The sequence below is a fragment of the Balaenoptera physalus genome (genome assembly GCF_965194825.1).
Source record: "Balaenoptera physalus genome assembly, chromosome: 19".
In the NCBI taxonomy this organism is placed as follows: Eukaryota; Metazoa; Chordata; class Mammalia; order Artiodactyla; family Balaenopteridae; genus Balaenoptera; species Balaenoptera physalus.
This window is the reverse complement of record NC_138900.1, coordinates 896,008-912,430: the sequence shown is the minus strand read 5'-3', so window position 1 is coordinate 912,430 and position 16,423 is coordinate 896,008. Positions and strand designations below refer to the sequence as shown.

General features: G+C 40.6%; 1 protein-coding gene and 1 long non-coding RNA gene across 3 annotated transcripts in view; one reads left to right on the top strand and one right to left on the bottom strand.

The window, feature by feature from the left end:
• Positions 1-16,423, bottom strand: part of LOC309648358 — a 263,978-nt gene that overhangs the window by 80,136 nt on the left and 167,419 nt on the right. The gene's annotated exons all lie outside the window — the stretch shown is intronic.
• Positions 1-16,423, top strand: part of LOC309648177 (uncharacterized protein) — a gene marked incomplete at its 5' end in the record, with an annotated part of 28,757 nt that overhangs the window by 7,915 nt on the left and 4,419 nt on the right. The window contains one exon of one of the 2 annotated variants that reach the window (XR_014256509.1): positions 7,641-8,104. The exons of the other annotated variant lie outside the window; for it this stretch is intronic. Of the gene's footprint in view, positions 1-7,640; positions 8,105-16,423 lie in introns of those variants that run through there. 2 annotated transcript variants of the gene reach the window in all.

Sequence of the window (16,423 nt, the reverse complement as noted above, 5' to 3'; positions counted from 1 at the left end):
ATATGGAAGAAGAGTGAGCATGTTAAACATTTTGAAAGACTCAATAAACCAAATTTAGATTGTGGCAAATTCTAATGAACAAATGGCTTAGCAGCTTCATCAAGTGAATAATATGAATTAAAAAATGGTAAGTGGTACATAGAGGTTAAAAAACATGCAAGACACACCTAATTATTGCCTAAGATAAATTTTGTATCCAGATTGCAATCAATCTGCATTAAATAATGAATACAGTTGACAAAATTCAGCACTTACAACAGTTTATCATAATTTTAAGTATTTTGATTTTATGCAACAAAGTTATTGGAGTTATATAAGGGCCTTTACATTTTAGAAACACATCCTGAAGGGGTTATATGTGAAGTGACATGATGTCTGTGATTATAAATAAAACAAACAACTAAGTGCATTGGGATGTAGAGAATAAGAACAACCATAAAATGATAAATAATGACAGAATCATTACTTCTTACTAGTCTTTTCCATTTTTGGATATATTTGAAAATAGCCATTACAGAGGGTAGAGTATGTGCAGGTGGGGTAATTTCATATGGTGAGAAGGGTAAATTTAAAAAGCCAGGAGGAAATTTTTAGTTTTGATACTCTAAGTGTATAAATGTCAAAATGGATATTTTAAATATGAGCAGTTTAAGTCAATCATGTCTGAACTAAACTGTTTAAAAAACAAGTCTTCAAAACTTGTCGCTTCCTAATGTTTTTGTTTTCATTTTCATAGATTTTTTGTGTGTGTGTTTGTGTAGCCATATTATTCCATTTTATTTGATCTGATATACAAAATTCTACCCTGATATACAAAATACCCTAGGTTTTGAGGGTATTTGTAGCTTTAAAATAGAAAGAAACAATTAGCATTATCCATAGAAAGTTAGAACAGGAAAAAACCTTAGATGTCATGAGACCCATTTTTCTTCTTTCGCAGATAAGTAAATTAGGGCCCAGGAAGGGGAAGTGAGTGACTTGCACAGCTAGTTAGTAGCAGAATTGGAAGTAAACCCAGGTTTAGTAACCCCTTGGTCCAATGTTTTGTTTTGTTTCATATTTACATTTTTAATTTTTTTACTTAAAGACTTTATTTTTTAAAAGCAGCTTTAGGTTCATAACAAAATTAAGAGGAAGGTGCCCTGCCCCTACACATGCATCACCTCCTTCATTATCAACATCCCCCACCAGAGTGGTACTTTTGTTATAATCTTATAATTGATGAACCTACATTGATACATTTTTATCACCCAGAGTCTCTATAGTTCATATTAGGATTTACTGTTGGTGGTGTATATTCTGGGTTTGAACAAATTTATAATGATATGTTGCATCACTGTAGTGTCACACAGAGTAGATTCACTGCCCTAAAATTCCTGTATTCTGTGTATTGATCCCTGCTTTGTCCCCACATTACCTGGGAACCACTGATCTTTTTTACTATCTCCATAGTTTTGCCTTTTCCAGAATGCCATGTAGTTGGAATCATATGGTATATAGCTTTTTCAGATTGGCTGTTTTCACTTAGTAACATGCACTTAAGATTCCTCCATGTCTTCTTATGGCCTGATAGTGCATTTCTTTTTTAAAACTGAATGATATTCCATTGTCTGGATAATGCCACCATTTATACATTCACCTACTGAAGGAGACATCTTGGTTGCTTCCAAGTTTTGGCAATATGAATAAAGCTACTATAAACAATTATGTACAGGTTTTTGTGTGAACATAAGTTTTCGACTACTTTGGGTAAATACCAAGGAGCACAATTGCTGATAAGAGTATGTTTGTTTTCTAGGAAACTGCCAATGTGTCTTCCAAAGTGTCTGCACTATTCTCACCAGCAATGAATGAGAGTTTCTGTTGTTCCACATCCTCACCAGCATTTGGTGTTTACATTGTTCTAGATTTTGGATTCTAATAGATGTGTAGTGGTAGTTCATTGTTGAGGATTTTTGCATCAATGTTCATGAGCAATATTGGTCTGAAATTTTCTTGTAGTATCTTTTGTTTTGGTATTAGGGTAATCCTAGTCTCTGAAAATGAGTTAGGAATTATTCCCTCTGCTTCTAGCCTCTGAAACAGGTAGTAGGGAATTGGTATAATTTCTTCCTTAAATGTTCACTAGAATACATCAGTGAACCCATTTCAGTATGGTGTACTCTGTTTGGGGAGGTTATTAATTACTGATTCAATTTCTTCTGTTGCTTTATCTTTTTCTTTTTCTGTTATTCCTGTTACTCATAATTTATAGCTTTTGTAGTTGTCTGACAGTTCTTGAGTATTCTGTTTTGTTTTTCAATCCCCGCCCCTCCCCATTTTGGGGGTTTCTATTGAGATATCCTCAAGTCAGATTCTTTTCTTAGCTGCGTCGATTCTACGAATTAAGCTCATCAAAAGCATTCCTCATTTTTGTTACAGAATTTTTGCTCACTAGCATTTCTCTTTGGTTCTGTTTTAGAATTTCCATCTCAGTTTACATTGCATGTCTGTTCTCGCATGCTGTCTACTTTATCCAATAGAGCACTAAGCATATTAATCATAATTGTTTTGAATTCCTGGTCTCGTAAGTCCACATCTCTGACTTGTCTGGGTTTGGTTCTGATACTTGCTCTGTCTCGTCAAACTTTCTTTTTCTTTTTTCTCTTCAAACTTTTAAAAACATTTTTATTATGCCTTACACTTTTTTCTTGATAGCTAAGTATGATGTGCTCAGTAAAAGGAACTGCTGTAAATAGGTCTTTTAAGTGATTTTAAGGTGTGGGGAGAGGGGAAGTGTTCTATAGTCCTATGATTAGGTCTCAGTATTTCTTTTTGTTTTTGCATTATAACGTCCTCTTTAACCTATTAGGTCTTTAGAAATGTTTTCTTAAAAATTTCCAAACTTTGGACGTTTTGTTTGTGGTTTTAAGTTTTCTGTAAAAAAATATTTTAACTTGACACATAACGTAGGTCCCAGTGTTTTAGTGAGGGTCTCCTACTGGACTGTGAACTTCACATGTGCCTTTTCAGTCTCTCCTCTATCTTAGGTGGAACAGGATGGCTAGAGTGGGCTCGAGTTGGGTATTTTCCTTCCCCCCAGTCACTTAGGCTCTGATAAAAGCTAAGGCTCTGCTTTAAAATTTTCTCCTGGAGCAGACTTTGCGTAAAGAATAGAATGCTTTGGCATATTTGAAAATGGTTCCTTTTCCTTTCTCCCTGCTGGGAGCATGACAGGATTTTTCTCGGATATTCACTGCGAGAAACAGGTAGAATTCTAGGAGATAAAACTCAACAGAAGTGTGGGGTTTTTTCCCATGACTGAGTTCCCCTGGAGTTCTTCTCTCTTAGATTTGTCCCCACTGAGAGGAATTTGTCAATTACAGTTCAGGTTTCCCTGTCCTGACATTGGTTACCACAGTGGTTTCAGCTTGTGGGTTTCTGCTTCAGTAACTTGTGATTCTCTGTGTTACCCTTTCAGTCTCTCCAATTTGGGGACAGTGGTTTGCCCTGTGACCACACTTCATTTACGAATCTAAGAAGAGTTGTTTATTTTTTCAGTCTGTTTAGCCTTTTGCTTGTTAGGATGGAGTGGCAAATGCCAACTTTTTATATGCTTGACCAGAAACCAGAGGTACCCTCCTGCCCTTTTTATTTCATCCTTCTGAACAGATTAAATTTCTGATATACTGGCACTGCTATGATCTGAATGTTTGTGTTCCCTTCAAATTCATATGTTGAAATCCTAACCCACATAGGTGATGGTATTGGGAGGCTGGGCTTTTTGGAGGTGCTTAAATCATGAGAGTGGACCCCTCATGAATGGATTAGTGGCTCATAATAGAGGCTCCAGAGAGATCCCTAACCCCTTACACCTTGTGAGGACAGAGCAAAAAATCAGCAACATTGAAGAGGACCCTCACCTGACCATGCTAAGCACCCTGATCTCTGACTTCCAGCCTCCAGTACTGTGAGAAATAATTATCTATTGTTTATAAAACATCCAGGCTGTGATATTTTGTTATAACAGCCAGAACAGACTAAGACACATTCTATCTTTTGTTACAGCTATTTTCAAATATATACAAAAATGGGAAAAACTATATCATGACACCAAATGAAGGCTTCCTCAATCTTCCACCATTATTTATCATTTAATGGCCATTCTTGTTTTGTCCATCTTCACATACACTAGTGGATTATTTAACTTATGATCTCAGACATTACATCATTTAATGCATAACTTCTTGAGAATGCATTTTTTAAATGTGAGGGCTATTTCATAACCCCAATAGCTACCACACGAAAAATATTTTAAAATATGATAAATATGTTATCTCTGCTCAGTTATCTCAAAAGTTTGTGTGTTTCCTAAGTTAGATTAATCGCAGTTAGGGTCCAAAATGTATTATGGCTTTCAGTAGCTGTCTCATAAGTCTCTTCACCTATAAGTTCCACCTACCTTTTTTATTCTTATTATTTATTTGTTCAAGTTGCTGAGTTATTTGTCATATTCTAGGTGTGGTTTGTTGAATCTCTGATACTGTTTAATGATCACCCTTTCCTCATATTTCCTGTACACAAGATATTGATGAGATGAGTGATTGAGATTTCGTCCCAGCAGATAGATTGTGATGGTGACTGTTGGGGAAATAAAAACAAAATCTCCCAACCCACAGATCCTGTCCACAAAGGTGGTGGAGACAGAAAACACTTTCATTGTTTGTAGTGTGTGTTTTCTAACCTCACCAAGCAATCAATTCTGACATTATCTCCCTGGAGATAGCATGAGATCCCACAGGTGAAGGGCTCAGTCCCACAAGTCTTCCTCCACTTCAGATATCTTTCAAAAGTCCAGGTTGTTATCTCTGCTTCTGAGCGACTGGCTATAAATCAGAGGTTCCCATGACCCCCTCCTGGAGTTTGATTATTTTGCTAGAGCAGCTCACAGAATTCAGGGAAACATGTACTTAAATTTAATAGGCAGATGAAGAAGTATATAGGGCAAGTTCTGGAAGTGTCTGGAGCACAAGAGCGTCTGTCCTCATGGAACTGAAGTCTGTCACCCTCCCAGTACGTTTACAGACTTGGAAGCTCCTTAAATCTTGTTCAAGAGTTTGTATAGAGCTTTAAACTCCAGCTCTCTCCTCACATCCCCTTCCTGGAGGTCAGTGGGTGGCGCTCTTCAGGAGCCCCAACCTAAATCACCTCTTGAAGCATAAATTCAGTTGTGCTCAAAGGGGACGTCTTGGGACTTCCCTGGTGGTCCAGTAGTTAAGAATCTGCCTTCCGGGCTTCTCTGATGGTGCAGTGGTTACGAATCCACCTGCCAACGCAGGGGACACAGGTTCGAGCCCTGGTCCAGGAAGATCCCACATGCTGCGGAGTGACTAAGCCTGTGCACCACAACTACTGAGCCTGCGCTCTAGAGCCCGTGAGCCACAACTACTGAGCCCGCGTGCCTAGAGCCCATACTCCGCAGCAAGAGAAGCCACTGCAATGAGAAGCCTGCACACAGCAACGAAGAGTAGCCCCCGCTCGCCGCCACTAGAGAAAGCCTGCATGCAGCAACAAAGACCCAACGCAGCCAAAAATAAATAAATAAAATTTAAAAAACAAAAAAAAGAATCTGCCTTCCAATGCAGGGGACACGGGTTCAATCCCTGGTCAGGGAACTAAGATCCCACATGCCGTGGGGCAACTAAGCCCGCGTGCCACAAATACTTAGCACGCAAGCCACAACTAGAGAGCCCGTGTGCTGCAACTACAACAACAGAGGGGACCTGTTATGAGTGACAAAAGATATTTCTGTCACTCAGGAAATTCCAAGGGTTTTAGAAGCTCTGCCAGGATCTGGGGACAAAGGCCAAATAAATTTCTCATTATACCACATTATTGGGTCAGTATTAAAGCAGGATGTGATGTGCATCCGAAGCCATCTGCTAAGAAATTACAAAGACAGAAAAATAACTGAAAAAACCTCACTCCCTTATATAGACAAGCACATAGAACCCATTATTTACATGTTTTCAAGATAAATATAACTAGTCTTCAAGTAAGAGGACTTGACAGCATTGTGAAAGATGAAATAAAATGGAGTCGTTTATGTCAAGGGGTTTTTAAACGGAACTGAGAGGCCATTAAAGAAGTGGGTCTTACGCACGTCCTCACCAGGTGAAACGTGAACTGGAATGGGCCAAACCACAGTCTTTCAAGAACTCTGCAAAAGTACCTTGCTCCAGTAACATTTTTGCTTAGTGACACCTTTAGCAATCAAACATGTTTAGCCAAGACTAGCTTTCTGACGCCAGCACCAATCAAAATACTTTGAATTATGTAGACATTCCCCTTTTTGTCTTTAAAAACCCCTGACTTTCACTCCCTAGTAGGACACTATTTGGGTTGCTACCTGAATCTGTGTATCCTGAGTTGCAATTCTTTGACCCAAATAAACGCTTCTGCTTGATTTTGCCTCAACAGTTTTTGGTTGACAGCATCATTTGTCACAGATAGTTTATCCTAACTATACCTGGTAATTGGGGTGACCATCTGTGTTAGCGAATTAGCTTTATCTAGAGGAAAGACAAACTACTTTGGGAAGTATTTTCAAATTGGAGCAAGGCACCCACCGAGGTTAGGCTCCTACCCTCCCACGGGACCAGGAGATAGGTGAGCTAGCTCCCTTGATGTTTGCATTTCAAGAAGCTGGGACTAAAGATGTTTCCATTTTAAAGAAATGGTTCCTAGGTTCTTTTTTTTTTTTTTTTTAATGCTTTCCTTTTTTTTTTAAATTTTTATTTATTTATTTATTTATTTATTTATTTTTAATTTATGGCTATGTTGGGTCTTCGTTTCTGTGCGAGGGCTTTCTCTAGTTGTGGCAAGTGGGAGCCACTCTCCATCGCTGTGCGCGGGCCTCTCACTATCGCGGCCTCTCTTGTTGCAGAACACAGGCTCCGGACACGCAGGCTCAGTAATTGTGGCTCACGGGCCCAGCTGCTCCGCGGCATGTGGGATCTTCCCAGACCAGGGCTCGAACTCGCGTCCCCTGCATTAGCAGGCAGATTCTCAACCACTGCGCCACCAGGGAAGCCCGGCTCCTAGGTTCTTAAGAAAGACTATTCTGGGTCATGAATCTGAAAAACAAAAAAGCCCAACTGACAAAAGTCCTATCTAGTATTCAAAGGGATGCATTTTAAAGAGATAAGGAAGTGCTTAGCAGTTCTCTAAGCTAAATGCTCTGACCAAAGACAAGGGAGAATCTCCCCATTTTCAACAGGGAGAATTAAGCCTTATATTTAATTTGTATTTCACACATGGGGAAACAGTGTAATTGACATTACAGTGTAATAGATGTGGATTGAAACACAGTGTAATAGACATGGATCTGCCTAACAAAATACCCTTCGCTAAAAAAATCAGGGAGGCAGTCAGTCTAAATGGCATTTGGAATCCTCTTCATACGAAGTATAGAGAGAGGGCCATTGGTTAATCAGATTTTTATCTCTTTTTTGTCTTGAAAATTAAAAGTATTACAGGGCCCACTTAGGGAACTATGGCTTTATAAGCTTAAAACTTCCTCACTGGGGAATCCGCCTAAACCCTGTCACTCTTTGTCCTGTTTGTAGCCCTCTCTTCCATTCTTTTGCTTCCCTCTACAGTATTCTGAGTTGGCTGAAATACCTCAGTGTCCCTTGAGTTTGCAACTTCCTTGTGGAGGAGACACATTCCTGGATAATGGATGTTCAGCCTGGTTGTGTTCAAATCTCTGACATTGTCAGACTTCTCAGATTCCAGATGGGAAAAGAAAAGTCTGTTAAATCATTCATTTTTCTCCTGTGCATACACAGTTCCACGGATTAGTCACTCCATCTTTTGATTGAGCCAAGGGTTGCAAAACATGGTTTGAAAAAGTCTGCTAGACCTGATGGAAATACATTTGGAGGTTAACAAAACTCAGTTAAAAAGGAAACAATGGGACTTCCCTGGTGGCACAGTGGTTAAGAATCTGCCTGACAATGCAGGAGACACGGGTTCGAGCCCTGGTCCGGGAAGATACCACATGCCATGGAGCAACTAAGCCCATGTGCCACAACTACTGAGCCTGCGCTCTAGAGCCCGCAAACCACAACTACTGAGCCCGCCACAACTCCTGAAGCCTGTGCGCCTAGAGCCCGTGCTCCACAACAAGAGAAGCCACCACAATGAGAAGCCTGCGCACCACAAGGAAGAGTAGCCCCTGCTCCCCACAACTAGAGAAAGCCTGTGCGCAACGAAGACCAAATGCAGCCAAAAAAAAAAAAAAGATAAATAAATAAATAAATTTTAAAAAGAGAAAAAAACACAAAACTTGTGAAATGTACTTATTGATAATATCTGGAAAAATAATTGTTCTAACATAGGATGAAAGAAAGATAACCATTAATCTTCTAATGCTTTACAGAGGTTTGGCTCTTTCTTTTTATTTATTTATTTATCCTTTATTGAAGTACAGTAAGTTTACAGTGTTGTGTGGTTCCGCTCTTTATATTGCTACATAAAATCTTGGTGAAAGGTGTTTTTGAAGGAAAAATTGTTGAACTGTGATTTTGAATAATGGCCTTGGCTTTTAGGTTACTAGATAAGAAGAAGCAGGAGAGCCTCAGAGATTTGCTTTCAAGAGGCTTTAGACATTTGATTTGTGTATGTAGATGTTTACAAATTATGTTTTTAAAACTCGTATAATGTCCTTATCAATTTGACTTTTTGAACAAATTAAATTGATTGAATAATATTATTTGTGAAATGAAATTACATCTTCTTGCTGATTTTATCACCATATAAAAAAATGTCATCACAGTATTGTAGTTTAATAAGACCTAAGATTTAATTTCTAATGATTTCAAATTTATAAATTGCATACATTGGATTTATGGGTGAGCTAAGTTATTATTTCCACAAATTATTATTTCTTTTTGTTTGTTTGTTTTTTGGTCATGCCGCACAGCATGCGGGACCTTAGTTCCCCAACCAGGGATCGAACCCGTGCCCCCTGCACTGGAATTGTGGAGCCCTAACCACTGGACCACCAGGGAAGTCCCTCTACAAATTTTTCTGTCTCCTTAGTTCAGAGTCTGGACATGAAGTATCCTTCATTCTGTCTCAGCCCCTTCTGTCTTCCCTGAATGTTCACACAGCTTCCCAGCACCAACCCTTCACAGGCACTTCTCTCTCTCACTGGAATATTCTTCCCAACACTCAACATATAGTAAATTATTGCAGAATATTTTTTTCATACACAGAAATACATTCTCAAGGTATCTTTTCTTGAGCCTTCAGACTAGGTCAAGTCCAGTAGTTGTATTTTGTCATAATCACCTAAATTTGATCTCCCAGCATTTACAGTAATTTAAGTTGTGTAATAATTTATATAGATGTATGCTTAAAGACTGTGTCCTGGCTAAACTTTTTTTTTTTTTTAAACCAAAGCTAAGATACCACCAAGTGTAAAACAGACCATTATTTTATAGGTATTTTAGAAAGAAAAATGCTGTGATAAGGTGCCTTAATGATAGTTTTATATGATACAGGAGTCAGTCACGGAGTCCTTTGTTACTTTCAAATTGCTTACATTCTGAAGGATTTGGCAACTTCTGCTGTGATTTGCCACACTCAGTTGAAGCACTAGGACTAGGATGAAGCCTGTGACCTCGATATCACAACTGCTCAGCCACAAGTATAAGATGCTATTCAGTATATTGATATCTCCCAATTTTAGAGCTGTTAGAAGGAAGAAAAATGTGTGTCCTAAGATCATTGAAATATATCGCAATCCCTATGAGGACTGGAGCTACTGGTCTAATTTAGGTAATTGAATTACCTAATAGTACTTGGCCCATAGTAGAGGCTTAGCCTTACCTAATGGATGAATGGACATATGAATATTTTGTAAAGAACAGAAACCGTCAGGTCTTGTGACAAATTTAGAGAAAATTACCTTTTGCCCCAGCAGAGGAAATAGAGCCTGGAGACAGAGTTGTTGTTATTGATGAGCACAAAGGGAAAACATTGGGAAAACATGTCTCCACAAATGCAACAGTATTTATCCTTATACCCTTATACCCTTGGATTATCAAATAGCACCATGTAAAGTACCAAGATGAAGGAAAGCAAGTAGAAAGTGACAAAGGTGCACATCAGGATCAGGATGGTTTGGGTGGCTCTGGTCTCAGGGGAATCTGGGGCAGCGCTGGGTGCTGTGAATATATCATACTTGCCTCTTGTGCCTGTAGAAGATGCTCACTGTGGAGTCATTAGACCAGGCCATAAGGCCCAGACACACATCAGTGAACACATGTTATATTTTTATATCGTGACTAGAGAACAGTTATCCCTGAGAAGGGGGTGAACCAAAATATGTCACCCCAATTTGGCACAATGATTTTTTCTTTCTTTTTTAATGTGTTTTTGGCCATGCGGCGCGGCATGTGGAATCTTAATTCCCTGACCAGAGATCGAACCCACACCCCCTGCAGTGGAAGTGAGGAGTCTTAACCACTGGACCACCAGGGAAGTCCTTACATTGATTATTTTGAGTTCAAGGCACTTAAGAAACAGCAGGTGCAAGGACACTCTCTTTTTCTTCCTTAAAGCAGGACATAGAACTCCCACGTGGATGTTATCTTCCCTAGAGAAGGAAAGAAGACATTCTCATCAACCCAGAGATGGCACCAGAGGAATCTGCAAACAATACCTTACTCCATTAGTTTCCCTCCATATGTTTCCCTTCCCACAGTTTGCCCCCTGTGGAAGCCTAAAACTGCTTTCCTCTCTCCTGTCATTTCTCTACAACTTTATTGTTCTTTGTTGAAGTTGCATAAAAGCTGGAGTTCTGAGCCTCCATTTTGAGTTACTTCTGGTTTAGGTTTCTCCCACAGGGTGTGCACTGCACTCATTCATAAATTGCTTGTTTTTCTCTTCTTTTTTATAAATGTATTTATTTATTTATTTATTTATTTATTTATTTATTTATGTTTGGTTGTGTTGGGTCTTTGTTGCTGTGCGAAGGCTTTCTCTAGTTGTGCTGAGTGGGGGCTACTCTTCATTGCGGTGCGCAGGCTTCTCGTTGTGGCTTCTCTTGTTGCGGATCACAAGCTCTAGGCACGCAGGCTTCAGTAGTTGTGGCACATGGGCTCAGTAATTGTGGCTTGCGGGCTCTAGAACTCAGGCTCAGTAGGTGTGGCACACGGGCTTAGTTGCTCCACGGCATGTGGGAATCTTCCTGGGCCAGGGCTCGAACCCGTGTCCCCTGCATTGGCAGGCGGATTCTTAACCACTGCACCACCAGGGAAGCCTTTGTTTTTCTCTTCTTGATCCGTCTTTTTGTTACAGCCAAAAACTCGGAAGGTTCTAGAGGGAACATCATTTTCCTCTCTTACACATACTAAATATGGACATAAACTCCAAAATTCTTCCCCCACCCCAGTCTTAACCCCATTTGGGTCACACACAGTCTGCAGACATGGACACCAACAAAAGATTTGGCAACAGGCTCAGTTACTCTGCAAGTTTCCAAGCACTGCTTGACCCAAGAAATTACACATAATTTGTAGTGTAAATACTTAGAAAAGTGGACAGTGTATGCTTTTAAATGCTAAAATTAATCCCTACCTTTCCTTTTTTGAATTACAGGATGTACAACTACTGTCTTTTACAATTTTTATTCACCTCAAGAGGAAGAAAATATTTCTGTTTGCTGACCCCTGGTTTTCCACAGTGCCAATGACCCTGATAGACCCAGGAACTCCCTTAGTCTGAGTCAGGGAGAGGGTGTTCTGTTTTGAATTGTGGTTAAAAATATGTATCACATAAAATTTATCATTTTGTTATTTATAAGTGGCATGAAGTACATTCACATCCTCCTTGTGTAAACTCTTATTAGTTCAGTCTTTAAAACAACCCTGGGGGAGAATTCCCTGGCGGTCCAGTGGTTAGGACTTGGTGCTTTCACTGCAGAGGGCCCAGGTTCAATCCCTGGTTGGGGAACTAAGATCCCACAAGCTGCGCGGCCCAAAAACAAAACATAAAGTAAAATAAAACAACCCTGGGATCACAACTTAGAGTCACAATTTGCCCAAAGAGAGCACCCGTCTTGATTCAGAGGTGCCATTTGTGGGGTTCAATCATGTTTATCCATCTTCCTTCTTCTTTCTAGTGGTGAGGAGGTAGTGTGTGACATCCAAAAGTGGCTAGATGATAGCACTGTAAATTCAAAGTCCTACACACCAAATCTGCCATACACATCCAGAAATCTTTTAGGTTCATGTGCTGGAGACCCCGGCATCTATAACTAATCTTCTCCATGTTTTTCTAACCTTCACTCTCCCTCTTTACGCCTGGTATCTTCCCTGATCATTCACGGAGAAATTAGATCCCAAACGGCAAGAGTCATCTTCCCACCACATAAGAAAGGAATATGCATGGGCCTGCACCCATCTTATACTTCAGCCTCCCCAGCCCCATCGTGTCAGAAAAATGTCCCTCTTTCTGTCAAAAGCCAAACATGGGGTAAAAGACATAAATGGAGGAGGAACTAGTCTTGTTTTGAGCTACAGACACTTAAAAAATATATATATACACACACCCCGCCAAAAACAGCAGAAACCTGCACGTGGACATTAACGGTGGCTTTTTTCATAACTGCCAGGACTAGGAGGCAACCGAGATGTCACTTAGGAGTTGAACGGACACAGATGGGTACATTCATGCAAAGGAATTATTTGGTGCTAAAAAGAAGTGAGCGAGCTATGGAACTGTGAGGCGACAGGAGGGGAACCTTAAATGCATATTACTCATTGAAAGAAGGCAATCTGAAGAGGTTGCATACCTTATGGTTCCAACTATATATGATATTACGGAAAAGGCAAAAGTTTGGAGAGGGTAAAGAGATCAGTGTGTTGCGAGGCGTTGTAGGGGGTCGGGGGTTGGGGTGGGGGTGAATAGGGGGAGCACAGGATTTTTAAGATGGAAACTATTCTCTATGATACTATAATGGTGAGATAGATTGGTCAAAACCCACAAAATGTACATCAAGAGTGAACCCTAATGCATGTAGACTCAACACACTGATGCGGAATGTTGATAGGATAGTAGAGAAGGAGAAGGCTCTGAGGTCTCTCTCTCTCTCTCTCTCTCATTTGTGGGGGTGGTGGGAATCAGCGATGGCAGAGGAGGGGGCATATTGGAACAAACTGTACTCCAGTTTTGCTGTGAACCCAAACTGCTCTTTAAAAAAACAAACAAACAGAAAATAAAGAGTTGAAGTTTTGTGTGTTTAACATATAACCTTTCAATATCTTCACCTGACATCTGCTCTTTATTTCACTGTATACACAATTTCCCACCAGATGGCTCCAAATACTGCTCTCTTTTGCCATGGACACCAATGACTTCTTTGGTGAACATCTAATGCTCACTTTCCATTTACCATCTTACTGGACATTCTAACAGCTGTAGGGAAGGAAAAATTCTCCTCTTCCCTCTTTTTAGGGTCTCTGACTGGGCCTAAGGTTGAAACTGACAAAAGACAGATTAATAGAAGAAGAGCACACACATTTTATTAAATGTTTACATGTACATGGGAGCTTTCATGAGAGATCGAAGACCCAAAGATATGACAAGAACAGGAAGCTTTTATATCTTTTAGACAAAGAATCAATTTGTGAAGAATTGACAAGACAGAGAGGTCTGGGCTGTGGGTAGTTCACGGTGAAGAAGTGAACTAGGAAGATAGGCATGAGATTAGTAAGGTTTTGTTGGTACAAACTGCTCAGTCCCCAATTCTCCCACTCACATTTCCTGTCTCTGATGATTAAGAATGTCTTCCTCCTGGTACAGGGAGGGTACCTTTCACATGGGAGTTTTATCTCCTGCTCTCAGGAAGAAAAAGGAGTGTCAGAGCATCTTTCCTGCATCTGCTGTGTCATAAGTACCTGGAATTCAAAATAATTGATGTGCCAAACAGTGGGTGATATTTTGGGGTGACATGTCCTGGTTTCCTTCAGAGCAGTTCAGGTAAGTGGCTCACTAATCTTGGTTTCTTGGAATACTGTTCTCTCTGGCTCCTGACAACCAGAGGTTTCTCATTTCACTACTACCTTTCTTGATGCTCCTCCACAGCACTGTTCACCAGGATAGGCTCCTCTGCCTGGGTGTTAAAACTTGAAGTGCATCTGTTGCTCCACGCTGGGCACTACAGTCTATTACCGATATGATTTAAAAAATAAATAACCTCTGAGTGGTCTAGTCCATTTCTAAGTCATTAAGAACTCTATGCTTATAAACCCCAGATTTCAACTCCTTCCAGAATTAGATATACAACCATCTAGTTGGTTTTCTGACTTGGATGCCTCACAGAAATGACATATTAAAAGTGGTCCAATCCTAAAAATTCTGCTTCTTTACACTGGCCACGCCCCAGACTTCCCCCTGTCTGAATGGATTGTACCACTGTTCACGCAGTGACTCTTTTCCAAACTCCAGAAGCGTTTCCTCATCCTGTATGTCCCCATGTCATAGACAACCCATTGCCCAGTCCTGCCCATTCTTCCTTCGCTATGTATGTCCAAACACTTCTTATTTGCTGTCCAATCATATCTCTTCCTCTTGGGTGAAATGCCTGTTCTGTGTTTTGTCTATTTTGTATTTGGATTTTTTTTTTAAGATAATAGTTTTGAGAGTTCTTTCATATTCATATCTGATGTGCGGTTTGCTCATGTTTTTTCCCTGCTTCAGTCCTTGGTCCTTTCATCCTCTTCAGATGGTGTTTCACAGCCTAGGTTTTTAATTTTGAAAACTTCCAATGTCTCTATTTCTTTGTATGGATCACACTTCTGGTGTCAGATTTTAAAATCTCTTTGCCTGACCCTAGATCCCCATTTTTTTTCCTGGAATTTTTTCCTCTGAAGTGTGTTCTAGTGTTAAATTTTACATTAACGTGAGTGATCCATTTTGAATTTGTACGAGGTGTGAAGTTAAGGTGTTTAGGTTAAGGTTTTTTTGTTTGCTCGCTTGCTTGCTTTTGTGTTTTGCTGTGCATGTCCGATTGCCCATATCATAGAGAAGCCATTTTTTCTCCAGTGAATTGCTTTTGCACATTTGCCAAAAATCACTTGGGCTTAGGCATATTTGTTTGAATCTCTGTTGTGTTCCATTGATCAACGTGTCTAACTGCAAACATCACATGGTCTCTATCAGCTCTATAAATAAGCCTTAAATTATGGGCAACTTTATTCTTGGATTTTGAAATTGCTGTAGTGATTCTAGTTCCTTTGCCTGTTCATCTATCTTTTAAAATAGAAATATATGTACTTAAAAAAAACACACACAAAAAACCAAACCAAAGGAAATTCTGCACCTTAAAAAAAAATTTCATGGAACAATTCACCATCAACATTAACCTCACTTCAAACACACACAGTCTCTCTTTCATACTGTTGCATTCATTGTACAGACATGCTGGAAGTTTATTTAGTAAAAGGCTATTAATCCTCTCCTATTTTTTATGGTAAGTAATGATGAGATCAGTATTCTTATCACTCCATGTACATTAGCACCAGTGTTCCCCACATCCATTTTTTGTCTTTGAACTTTGTTATGGTCAATGCAGAGGCAGATTTTGTTTAAACTTCTATGTGGTCAAGTTATAAATTATTTCCTTCATGTCTTCTGGGCTTTTTTTTTTTTTTTTGCTTTAGAAAGACCTCTGCTCAAAATGATAGAATTAAAATATCCGGGCAGTCCCTGGTCGTCCAGTCATTAGGACTCGGCACTTTTACTGCCAAGGACGCGGGTTCATCTCCCTGATCCGGGAACTAAGATCGCAAAGCCACACGACTCAGCCAAAAAAAAAAAAAAATTTCACCCTTTGTTCTCCATGAATCTTTGTATGGTTTTAGGTGTACACTGCCTGCTGCAGAATTTTTCTAAGTCCTCCCGGGAACTCGCTGGTGCCATTCTGGGCAGCCCGAGTGACGGTCCCGGGCTGAGAGACGCGTTCCGAGGTAGGCCGGGACTAGGTCCAGCACCCCGGGGGGCCGGCGGTGCGCCCTCGTCGGTCCGGGATGCGAATCCGTCCCGCTGACGTTGGCGCCGGTTGTCGGGCGCCATTTGGCAGCCACGTTTATATTGTCCCTTCCTTCTTCCGGAGTTCGGGCAACGTCTTCAGGGGATGGGATTCGGCCGCGGCGCCCGAGGCAGAGTTCCGGGAGGCCGGCGGGACTGGCGGGATCGTCCCGGTCGTGCCGGGCGGGCGCGCCTCGTGCTTTCTCCGGAGGTTGTACCTGCAGACTCATGGGGAAGAGACTGCGGCCGCCCGGCCAGAACGACCAGCCTCCGCCGGGGCTCCTCCGGCTGCCGAGGGGAGCTGGAGCGGGTCTCCCGGGTCCGGAGGTGGGAACTAGGCCAG